Genomic DNA, 11,705 nt, shown 5'->3' on the forward strand with positions numbered 1-11,705 from the left:
TAGCATATTTGAAACACTTCGACCGCGGACACCAGATGCACGTGTTCTCGGTGTTGGTATAACAGCTACCTTTTGGAACTTTAGGATGTCTTATAGATGTTTTTGTTTTAAGACGATATTGTAAACGCGCGAACACACAACCCTTCGCGGATACGCCACTGCACGTGAATTTCATGCATGTTTCTATTATATAAACGTATTTCGTGATCCTACATCAGTGTGTTAGAGTGTTAGAATGTAGAGGGTATTAGTATATTAATGTGTTAGAGATTGATAGTCGAACGAACATCTGTGTGTTAGATGTTACATTATTCGGTCACAATAGGACCTTAGTAAGGTATTGCAGCTTACGTGCATTGTATTGAATTAATTAGTTCATTGTGTATACAAATCAACAATTGCAAGAAATTAAAAGTTGGGTTAACTTAAAATTTTAGTTTGTTTTCATTCCAGTGCAAAACAAAATGGTAGCAGAGCGTGGTTAGGTTAGGTTAGGTTAGGTAAGGTAAGGTTAGGTTAGGTTAGTTGCAGGTTAGTTCAGATGCAGGTCAGGTTAGTTTGTCATCATGTCGGAGAACTCGAGCAAGCAAAAAGCTTCAAAGGATGAGCAAAAATGTTTCTAAAATAGACGTTGGTGACAAAATTATTAAATTAAAGAAACAAAAAGCAGCAGCTAAAACTGCTTTTACAAAATGCAAGAACAAGTTGTATAACTTGATAGAACAACTTGATGTTCCTTCCCGTCGGGAGGTAAGAGATGTAATTGACAAGGTAAGTTCACTTCATCTTAAGACAGAGGATATCATGGTTGATTTGATTCAGGCATATTCAGATAGCGGGGACACTGAAAACAAAAGTCATGTCTACAAAGGACTTGCGTCCGTGGAAGGGACTAATGAAGATGTTGTTACAATGGCACAAGCATATTTGAATGACAGATCAGATGCTACTTCTGTAAGCAGCATACGAACAGGTTTATCAATGCTATTCCATTCTCAAGATCAGACAAAACAAAAATCACAGTATAATAAGAATGTAGACTCCAAACAGAACAGTGACATTGAACAATGCATAAATAAGAACGTGGTCACGGGAAAACATGAGAAGAAAGTCGAATGTGTAGATCACAAGTTGAATGTGTTCGAAAGTTCTGGAGCACAATATGATGTTCGCAGAAGAACGAATCCTGTCACAACACAACTTGAGCTTGGTATAGATATGCGGAAACAACTCAAAAGAGTTTCCATACCCACATTTAATAGCGACATTAAAATGTATGAGAACTGGAAAGCAGCATGTGTAGCTTGTGTGGACATGGCGCCAGCCACACCCGAATACAAATTGTTACAACAAAGACAATGTCTTACCGGAGACGGATTGAAAGTGATAGCGCATTTGGGTCATAGTGCGGCTGCATATGACATCGCATTGGAACATCTTGAACGCAGATATGGTGGCAAAAGACGCAACATTGCTTTGAAGTTAGAAGAGATTACAAAGTTCAGACGAATGCAAGGGACGTAGAGAAGTTTGCAGACTTGCTTGATATTTTAGTGGCAAACCTCAGAGAATCGGACAAGTTAGAAGAGTTGGGTGATGGGACCTTATACTCACAATTACTTAAGAAATTAACAGAATGCATGGTAATACAATATCAGAGGTGGATATTTGAGACCCAGAAACAAGTCTGTTGAAGTCCTTAGGGAATGGATTCTGCAAGAATCAGAATTTCAGGTCATTGCCAGTGTGGGGTTGCTGAAAAGCAGAGGACACATGAACGTAAAACATCGGGCAAAAATGGGACTTTCTTTGGCAATAAAGAGAATACAAATCAAACAGGTCAATATCAAATGTGTCCAGGTGCAAATCATGAGATGTGGAAGTGCACTAAGTTCAAAGCATTGAGCGTTAGTAGGAGGTGGGAGGTTGCAAAGAGGTTGAATCTTTGCTTCCGTTGTTTAGGCTCTAACCACTGTTGTAGGAGTTGCACTAGGTTTAGTGAATGTGGGATAGGTGGTTTTTCAGCAAATGACAATCGCTTACTTCACACTGATAGGAAAGTAAGGGACTGGACAGATGGTGTAAAGGTAAGTCGCCCCCTTAATCCAGTAGATGAAACACAAACAACCACAATGGTTACTTCTCGGTGTGACATGTCATACACAGCATTGAGAACTGTCCCAGTAGTTCTCAAAAATTGACATCGCAGAATTACAGTCAACGCTCTCTTAGATGATGCAAGTACGCAGACATACACAAATGAAGATATAGCTGCAGAACTTGGGTTACAAGGACATTATCAGAAAGTGTCAGTGAATGTTCTAAATGGTAGAAAGCAGAGTTTTGAATCAATGACTGTGACTTTTGGGCTAGAAAGCATTGATGGTTCAGTTGATGTATCAATGTCAGCTCTTACAACAACAAAAGTTACAGGCAAAATGCAAGTAGTAGACTGTCAGAAACATGGAGATAAATGGAAACATTTGAATCACATCAAATTTCCAAAACTTAGTTCTCGTACTGTGGTTGATGTCCTCATAGGCATTGACTACATTGATCTTCATCGTTCATATGAAGAGGTAAGTGGTGGTCAAGGAGAACCTGTTGCAAGACTTACACCTCTTGGGTGGACATGCATAGGACGTGTTCATGGTGAAAATGAAACACATTTTGCAAGTACTTTTCTCACTGATAGCAATAGAACAGAATTGCAGAATCTAAACGCTTTAGTGCACAAGTTCTGGGAAGTATATGACTTTTCATGTAGCACAATGAATGACTACAATGATGATGAATTGTCTGCAGTTCAAAAAATTAAACAGACACTTCATTACAACAATGTTCATTATCAAGTAGGTATACCTTGGAGATATGACAATCAGAGGTTACCAGATAATTATAAGATGGCTTTCAATCGTCTTCTTGGCACTGAGCAGAAACTGTTGAAGGACAAAGAGATGGCTGAAGCTTATTGCTCAGTTCTAGATCATTATGGGCAAAAGGGATACATCCGTAAAGTATCACCAGAGGAAAATGAGAGTAAATGGTTTCTTCCTCATTTTCCAGTAGTCCGTCCAGACAGAATTACAACCAAAGTAAGCATTGTATTCGATGCTTCTACCAAGTGTCAGGGAGTTTCACTCAATGACATAATGCATCAAGGACCGAAGTTGCAGAATGATCTTTTTGAAATCTTGCTTCGTTTTAGGAAGCAGCCCATAGCACTTGTTTGTGACATCTCAGATGTACGTACAATTGAGGTGAAACCTGAAGATCGTAAAAACCTACGGTTTCTATGGCCATCCATGAATTCAAAAGAAGAACCACAAGTGTATGAGTTTAACAGAGTGTTGTTCGGGTTGAATTGTTCACCATTCTTCGGGCAATACATTTCACAAGAACATGCAAAAGCACATCACAGTGAATTTCCACTGGCTGCTGAGACTGTAACACACTTCACGTATGGACGATAGTGTGGATTCGGTAGAAGATGACATGACTGGGATAGAGCTGTACAATCAGCTGAATGAGCTAAGGTGCATAAAAGGTATGAACACCCTAAATTGCTTTCAAATTCGTTGGATGTCCTTGATGGAATTCTGTTAGAATCTAGGGCACAGAAGGTAAATATAAACCAAAATGCATTACCTTAAGTGAAAACGCTAGGTCGTATGTGGATTGCAAATGATGATAAGTTCAGTTTCTGTATGAATGTTCCTGAAGACATTGTGAGAATGACCAAGCGAATGTTTCTCAGTGAAATAGCAAGGATCTTTGATCCCCTTGGACTCTTGACACCTTTCACCATTGTGGGGAAGATGATGAATTCAAGATATGTGGATAGCACGTTTCGGATGGGACGAAGAGCTTGATCCGGATCTGAATCTTAGAACTTTGAATGGGTAAATGAGGTTAAAGAGTTGTGCAATATCAGAGTACCATGGTGCTTGAGAATCAAATCTGAAATAGAAAACAAAACATTTCATGTATTTGCAGAAGCACCACAAGATGCATATGGGGCAGCAATATATGCAGTCTATACTTACCAGAGTGGGGAAGTGGTGAGTCGTTTAGTTACATCCAAAAGCAGGGTTGCTCCTCTTCAATCTGTAAGCATTCCAAGAATGGAACTGATGGCGGCAGTCCTTGGGGTAAAAGTGTTTTTTGCTTCAGCAAAAGTGTTAGAAATGTCCACTGTCAACACATATTTTTGGTGTGACAGTATAAATGTGTTATGTTGGATAAAAAGCCAGAGGAGTAATTACTAGTCTTTTGTGGGAAATCACATTGGTTACATTCAGGAACATACCAGTCCATGTCAGTGGAAATATGTTCCATCTCGGGTAAATCATGCAGACATACTTACCAGGGGTACATCAGTGAAGAACATAGCCAGTAGTACATGGCAGACAGGACCAGCATTTCTGACACTCACAGAAAAAAAAATGAATGGCCAGAACAATTAGTTGGATTCCAAAGTGATAGTACTTTAGAAATGAAGAAACTGTCCAGGAAAAGGGAACTTGTTACACTAATGTGTGAAGATGAGGATGATACATGGCGTCTTCATCCATCCAGATACTCTGACTTGAAGCGGTTGACTAGAATATATGCTTGGGTGTGCAGATTTGTTACCAATGCAAGTATTGCACCAAGATTACGACACCTGGGCAATTTGGAGGTTGAGGAAATCGAAGATGAAATGAGAATCATCATTCAGATACAACAACAGGAATTTGCAAAGAGCTTCCAAAAGATAGCAAACTTATTGGACTTCAGCCAACAATCGATGAAGAAGGATTAATCAGATGCAGTGGCAGGCTGAAATATGCTGATTTCTTGGGGAGCACGAGTTCCAATAATCTTGCCTCGAAAAAACTGGGTGACAAGACTTATTGTGAAACATTACCACGAAACTGGTAAGCATGCAGTAGGTACTAATCAAACTTTAGCTGCTCGATCCTCAAAGTACTGGGTCATTGCTGCTCGTGAAGAGATTCGCGCTTGGGACCTCAGATTATGGCTCCACTTCCAAAGCAGAGAGTTAGCTATTCACTGAGAGCATTTACACAAGTTGGAGTGGACTACGCAGGGCCTTTTCTGACTATTCAAGGAAGGTCAAAGAAGAGACAAGGATATTTGTGTCTTTTCACGTGTTTGTCCAATAGGGCTGTACATCTGGCCATGTCATATGGTCTCGATAGCGACTCGTTTTTAATGCTTTCTTCCGCATGATAAACAGACGAGGAATGCCAAAAGAAGTAGTATCTGCTAACTTTGTAGGTGCTGTGAAAGAATTGCGAGATCTGGTTAAACAACTTGATGCGACTGCTAAATCATCCTTGGCTAATAAGGGGGACATCTGTATATTCAACCCTCCTCATGCACCACATTTTGGTACATTTGAATGTATGATTAAGTAAGCAAAAAGAGCTATCTTTGCCATTCTGGGTAAAGGGCGATGTCACGGATGAAGAGCTAAAAACAGCATTTACTGCAGCAGAAGCACTCATCAATTCTCGACCCCTCACTTATCAAAGTGCTAACTGCCAAGATGATGTACCCTTAACTCCAAATCATCTTATGCACGGACAACTTGGTGAAATATTTGCTCCAGATAGTGTTGATACAACGCCATACAACCCCAGAAACGATGGAGACGAATACAAGAGCTGGTGAGGCACCTCCTACAAACTCTTCAAGTCAGAAAGAAGTGGAGAGAGGCTAAGTGCAATCTGAAGGTAAATGTTGTCGTCATCGTAGTGTCACAAGATTCTCCACGTGGAAGCTGGCCTTTGGGGGAGAATCGTCAACACATATCCAGGCATGGATGGGCATGTTTGGGTTGTACAAGTAAATATGGGGAAACTACGCTGATGAGACCGGTGACGAAGGTATGTCCACTCGAGTGGAACTCGGAGGACGACCTGATAGAACATTAAGCAGATCAGTCATGTGGAGGTTCAGGTGAGATATATTCATGCAAGCAGTGGCTCCAGGAGGAACGTCGTCTGGAGGACTCACGAGAAGATCGGCACACTGGGGACGGCTTGAGGATGGATCGTTCGTCGTCTGGATGATCGTATAGAGGATTGAATTCGAAGGATCGTTGAAAAAGGATTGACTTTGGAAGATTCGAATTAGGATACCAAAGGACCATGTTCGAGGAGCAAGAAACAGGATGTGTGTGATGTGATGTGATGTGATATTTATTGAAATGTGCATTTTCATTTTGTGTGATTCATGATTCATGTCTATCAACGGAACATCTGAGGGGAGGGGAGAATGGACTGAAGAACAGGTCATAGAATATTTGAAACACTTCGACCGCAGACACCAGATGCACGCGTTCTCGGTGGAGGTATAGCAGCTGCGTTTTGGAACTTTCAGATGTCTTATAGATGTTTTTGTTTTCAGACAATATTGTAAACGCGCGAACACATAACGCTTCGCGGATACGCCACTGCGCGTGAATTTCATGCATGTTTCTTTTATATAAACGTATTTTGTGATCCTACATCAGTGTGTTAGAGTGTTAGAATGTTAGAGGGTATTAGTATATTAATGTGTTAGAGATTGTTAGTCGAACGAACATCTGTGTGTTAGATGTTACATTATTCGGTCATAATCGGACCTTAGTAAGGTATTGCAGCTTTCGTGCATTGTATTGAATTAATTAGTTCATTGTATATACAAATCAACAATTCAAGGAAAATAAAAGTTGGGTTAAATTAGAATTTTAGTTTGTTTTCGATCCAGTGCAAAACACACAGTGTCAGTATTTCAGCCATATCGTGATTAAGAAAGTTGTAAATTTATAAATGAATAAAAACAAACTTATATAATATACTTACCTGTAAACCCGGGGTATATTTGGTCCACCAACCCGTTTGCCGTGGATTGCGCCCCTGTGTCGGTGGAGGAAGGGAGTCTGGTGGTTGAGGGCACAGGTTCCAGGAACAGTGTTCCTTTGCCCAACACACCACTTCGCCCCTTACTTCACCTAGACGGGTGGTTGAATGGGCCCGGTTCAACCAATCGGCTGGTCATGCCAAGCCCTGTGCATGGTAAATTTTGATTTATTCCAAAATAAACTGTATAGTCTTGGCGATAAATTTTTGTTGAAAACATAGTTATTGAATTGTTACTTTGCCTAGAGTCCTATGCCAGAAGGCGTTGGCTCATGGGCCAATCCGGTAGGACTCATCTTTTCAAGATTTTTCCTGCTTGAGTATACCCTCCTAGTATCCTTGGTGTCGTCTGTTGGAGATCCACAGACATGAGACATCGTCCTTGTTGACACTCCATGGTGGGTGGGGAGCTAGAAGGGTGAATCATATATATATTTCAACCATGGCACCCCACTAAAAGAACGTACACACGAATCTGACGATTCGTCGTCTTCAGAAGATGAAGTCCAAACAACTTTCACCAACCCTGATAATTGGCCTCGATTCCTGGTAATGTGTGCACCTGATGGTGGCCCTCTCAAGTTAAATCCGTTTGCCGTATCAAAGGGCATAGAGGGTTTGGCTGGAGAGGTGAAAGAAATAAAAAAGTTGCGATCTGGTTCCTTGCTAATTGAATGCAGGAAAGAGTTCCAATCAAAGATTCTCCGAAAAACCACATTATTAGCTAATGTTCCTGTGGAGGTGTCCCCTTACAGGACAGTAAATCATAGCATCGTTGCACTGATCTGAGCTGCTACACGTCTCCCGTGAGCTCCAACTATGTCGGCAACAACACCTACTGCATCTCCACAGTTACCGACCACAGCAACGGCAACCGAGACATCATCAAAGGGTACAAAACATCAAACATTGTAATTCATCTGTTCCTAAAAAATAAATAATTTAATTGATCAATGGGTAAGGAAAGCCTAACGTGACTAAAGCAAGGGAGAAAACTCGGTATAGTAAGCTGCCGTTTTTAACCATGTGAAGGAGAAGTAGCATTTGAGAACATATTTTTGTGGCGTCATGTGGTCAGGAAGGCTTGGAGAAATTAGAGGCAATCTACACTGAAATAGTATTGAAAGCGGCGTAAAACCAAACTCACTCACACATGTTCAATGACATTCAATTCAAATGATCCCAGAGTGATAACTCTCTTTTGCCCGGTAGTTTACATGACATCAGGTAAAGGACCCAGTGATGCAGATCTTTACAGTCTTGTTGAAACAAACGAGTACGGGTATGGCGTCGGCATATCTAGAAACACAATCTCGGTGGACCGGATTCGAAGCCACGATCATAGGTTTGTTGCGTGTCCAAGGGACGCAACTCTGCTCCTGACGACTGGACTCTCGTGCCGAACCTTAGCTAAAATGATATACCTGTCACAGGCCTTTGAATAGAGTGACTAAAACAAATTTATCTGTATATCTATCAACTTCCAGATGTGCCTCACTAACGCAGTGCCAGCAGAGTTACTCCGCCACCCGAGCCCAGCCTCGTTGTCTTGGTATTGACCACCAGGTGTCAGGCTATGCGATCACGTGCTCCTTCTGTTGCAAGGGAGATAACTGCAACAGGGGCCCTCACCTGACGCCAACTGAAGGAGTCCAATCCGTGGGGAAGGCGATCGTTGCATAGATGAATTCGATAACATTCAAATACTTGTACATCTTAAGTAACGAGGAATTATTTGTACATTCAATACTCATAAAAGAAATACCCAGATCTAGTGCAGAGCGCGTCAGCTTGCAGTTCGGAATTCTGTGGTTCGATTCCCGCCCGCGTCATACCAAAAGACATTCAACGATGGTACTTCATGTTTCCTTGCCCTATACACGGCATTAATAGGGTCTCATGGTTTCTCAGTGGTCTAGCACTATAAAAAACAGCAACATACACACGCACGCCCGCATGCAAGCTGCCAGTGATTAGTCAGGTTAGAATATGTCCCGGCAGACTGTGGTTAAGCCCGCATGCACGCCGCCAGAGGTTAGTCAGGTTAGAATATGTCCCGGCAGACTGTGGTTAAGCCCGCATGCACGCCGCCAGTGATTAGTCAGGTAAGAATATGCCCCGGCAGACTGTGGTTAAGCCCGCATGCACGCTGCCAGTGATTAGTCAGGTTAGAATATGTCCCGGCAGACTGTGGTTAAGCCCGCAGGCACGCTGCCAGTGATTAGTCAGGTTAGAATATGCCCCGGCAGACTGTGGTTAAGCCCGCATGCACGCTGCCAGTGATTAGTCAGGTTAGAATATGCCCTGGCAGACTGTGGTTAAGCCCGCAGGCACGCTGCCAGTGATTAGTCAGGTTAGAATATGTCCCGGCAGACTGTGGTTAAGCCCGCATGCACGCTGCCAGTGATTAGTCAGGTTAGAATATGTCCCGGCAGACTGTGGTTAAGCCCGCATGCACGCCGCCAGAGGTTAGTCAGGTTAGAATATGTCCCGGCAGACTGTGGTTAAGCCCGCATGCACGCCGCCAGAGGTTAGTCAGGTTAGAATATGTCCCGGCAGACTGTGGTTAAGCCCGCAGGCACGCTGCCAGTGATTAGTCAGGTTAGAATATGTCCCGGCAGACTGTGGTTAAGCCCGCATGCACGCTGCCAGTGATTAGTCAGGTTAGAATATGCCCTGGCAGACTGTGGTTAAGCCCGCAGGCACGCTGCCAGTGATTAGTCAGGTTAGAATATGTCCCGGCAGACTGTGGTTGCCCGCATGCACGCCGCCAGAGGTTAGTCAGGTTAGAATATGTCCCGGCAGACTGTGGGTTAAGCCCGCAGGCACGCTGCCAGTGATTAGTCAGGTTAGAATATGCCCCGGCAGACTGTGGTTAAGCCTGCATGCACGCTGCCAGTGATTAGTCAGGTTAGAATATGCCCCGGCAGACTGTGGTTAAGCCCGCAGGCACGCTGCCAGTGATTAGTCAGGTTAGAATATGTCCCGGCAGACTGTGGTTAAGCCCGCATGCACGCTGCCAGTGATTAGTCAGGTTAGAATATGTCCCGGCAGACTGTGGTTAAGCCCGCATGCACGCCGCCAGAGGTTAGTCAGGTTAGAATATGTCCCGGCAGACTGTGGTTGCCCGCATGCACGCCGCCAGAGGTTAGTCAGGTTAGAATATGTCCCGGCAGACTGTGGTTAAGCCCGCAGGCACGCTGCCAGTGATTAGTCAGGTTAGAATATGCCCCGGCAGACTGTGGTTAAGCCTGCATGCACGCTGCCAGTGATTAGTCAGGTTAGAATATGCCCTGGCAGACTGTGGTTAAGCCCGCAGGCACGCTGCCAGTGATTAGTCAGGTTAGAATATGTCCCGGCAGACTGTGGTTAAGCCCGCATGCACGCTGCCAGTGATTAGTCAGGTTAGAATATGTCCCGGCAGACTGTGGTTAAGCCCGCATGCACGCCGCCAGAGGTTAGTCAGGTTAGAATATGTCCCGGCAGACTGTGGTTAAGCCCGCAGGCACGCTGCCAGTGATTAGTCAGGTTAGAATATGCCCCGGCAGACTGTGGTTAAGCCTGCATGCACGCTGCCAGTGATTAGTCAGGTTAGAATATGCCCTGGCAGACTGTGGTTAAGCCCGCAGGCACGCTGCCAGTGATTAGTCAGGTTAGAATATGTCCCGGCAGACTGTGGTTAAGCCCGCATGCACGCTGCCAGTGATTAGTCAGGTTAGAATATGTCCCGGCAGACTGTGGTTGCCCGCATGCACGCCGCCGCCAGAGGTTAGTCAGGTTAGAATATGTCCCGGCAGACTGTGGTTAAGCCCGCATGCACGCCGCCAGAGGTTAGTCAGGTTAGAATATGTCCCGGCAAACTATGGTTAAGCCCGCAGGCACGCTGCCAGTGATTAGTCAGGTTAGAATATGCCCCGGCAGACTGTGGTTAAGCCCGCATACACGCTGCCAGTGATTAGTCAGGTTAGAATATGCCCTGGCAGACTGTGGTTAAGCCCGCAGGCACGCTGCCAGTGATTAGTCAGGTTAGAATATGTCCCGGCAGACTGTGGTTAAGCCCGCATGCACGCTGCCAGTGATTAGTCAGGTTAGAATATGTCCCGGCAGACTGTGGTTAAGCCCGCATGCACGCCGCCAGTGATTAGTCAGGTTAGAATATGCCCTGGCAGACTGTGGTTAAGCCCGCATGTGGTTCTTTGGTCATGATATCGACCACTGATTTGTCAGACCAAAACTCAACAACTAAAGGTCACCATGATGTAGCTGGAATGCAAGCTGCTGAACGAAAAAGTACGCACGCATGTTGGAAGCCCAAACTGTTCTGGGACCCTTTATGACGACACATGATTATGACGTCATATCCATATGACGTAATATTGGGTAATACGGCGTTTGCCAAAGAATATCTCCACTTTTGGCAGGAATTAGTCAATCTGGTTCAAAACGAGAGTACGACAACAGGATTATTTCCATCATATATATCGTTCAGTATATTCGCCAGCTATACAAACCAAGCACAGGAACGATCTTTGATTACATAGACAGCTTCTTTATTGCAGTAGATGTCACATTTCGGTGCAGATGCTAACACCGTTATCGACCAAGTAGAGTGAGTGAGTGAGTTTAGTTTTACGCCGCACTCAGCAATATTCCAGCCATATGGCGGCGGTCTGTAAATAATCGAGTCTGGACCAGACCATCCAGTGATCAACAGCATGAGCATCGATCTGCGCAATTGGGAACTGATGACATGTGTCACAGAGTCAGCGAGCCTGACCACCCGATCCCGTTAGT

General features: G+C 44.0%; 1 long non-coding RNA gene across 1 annotated transcript; it reads left to right on the forward strand.

The window, feature by feature from the left end:
* The first annotated feature begins 7,694 nt into the window (after positions 1-7,694).
* LOC124271797 lies at positions 7,695-8,690 on the forward strand. Its single transcript, XR_006897139.1, has 2 exons — positions 7,695-7,803; positions 8,399-8,690. It is a non-coding gene; the product is annotated as an uncharacterized LOC124271797 (long non-coding RNA).
* Positions 8,691-11,705: the final 3,015 nt, after the last annotated feature.

Source organism: Haliotis rubra, unplaced genomic scaffold (genome assembly GCF_003918875.1).
Source record: "Haliotis rubra isolate DU_JTF1 unplaced genomic scaffold, ASM391887v1 Scf1634, whole genome shotgun sequence".
In the NCBI taxonomy this organism is placed as follows: Eukaryota; Metazoa; Mollusca; class Gastropoda; order Lepetellida; family Haliotidae; genus Haliotis; species Haliotis rubra.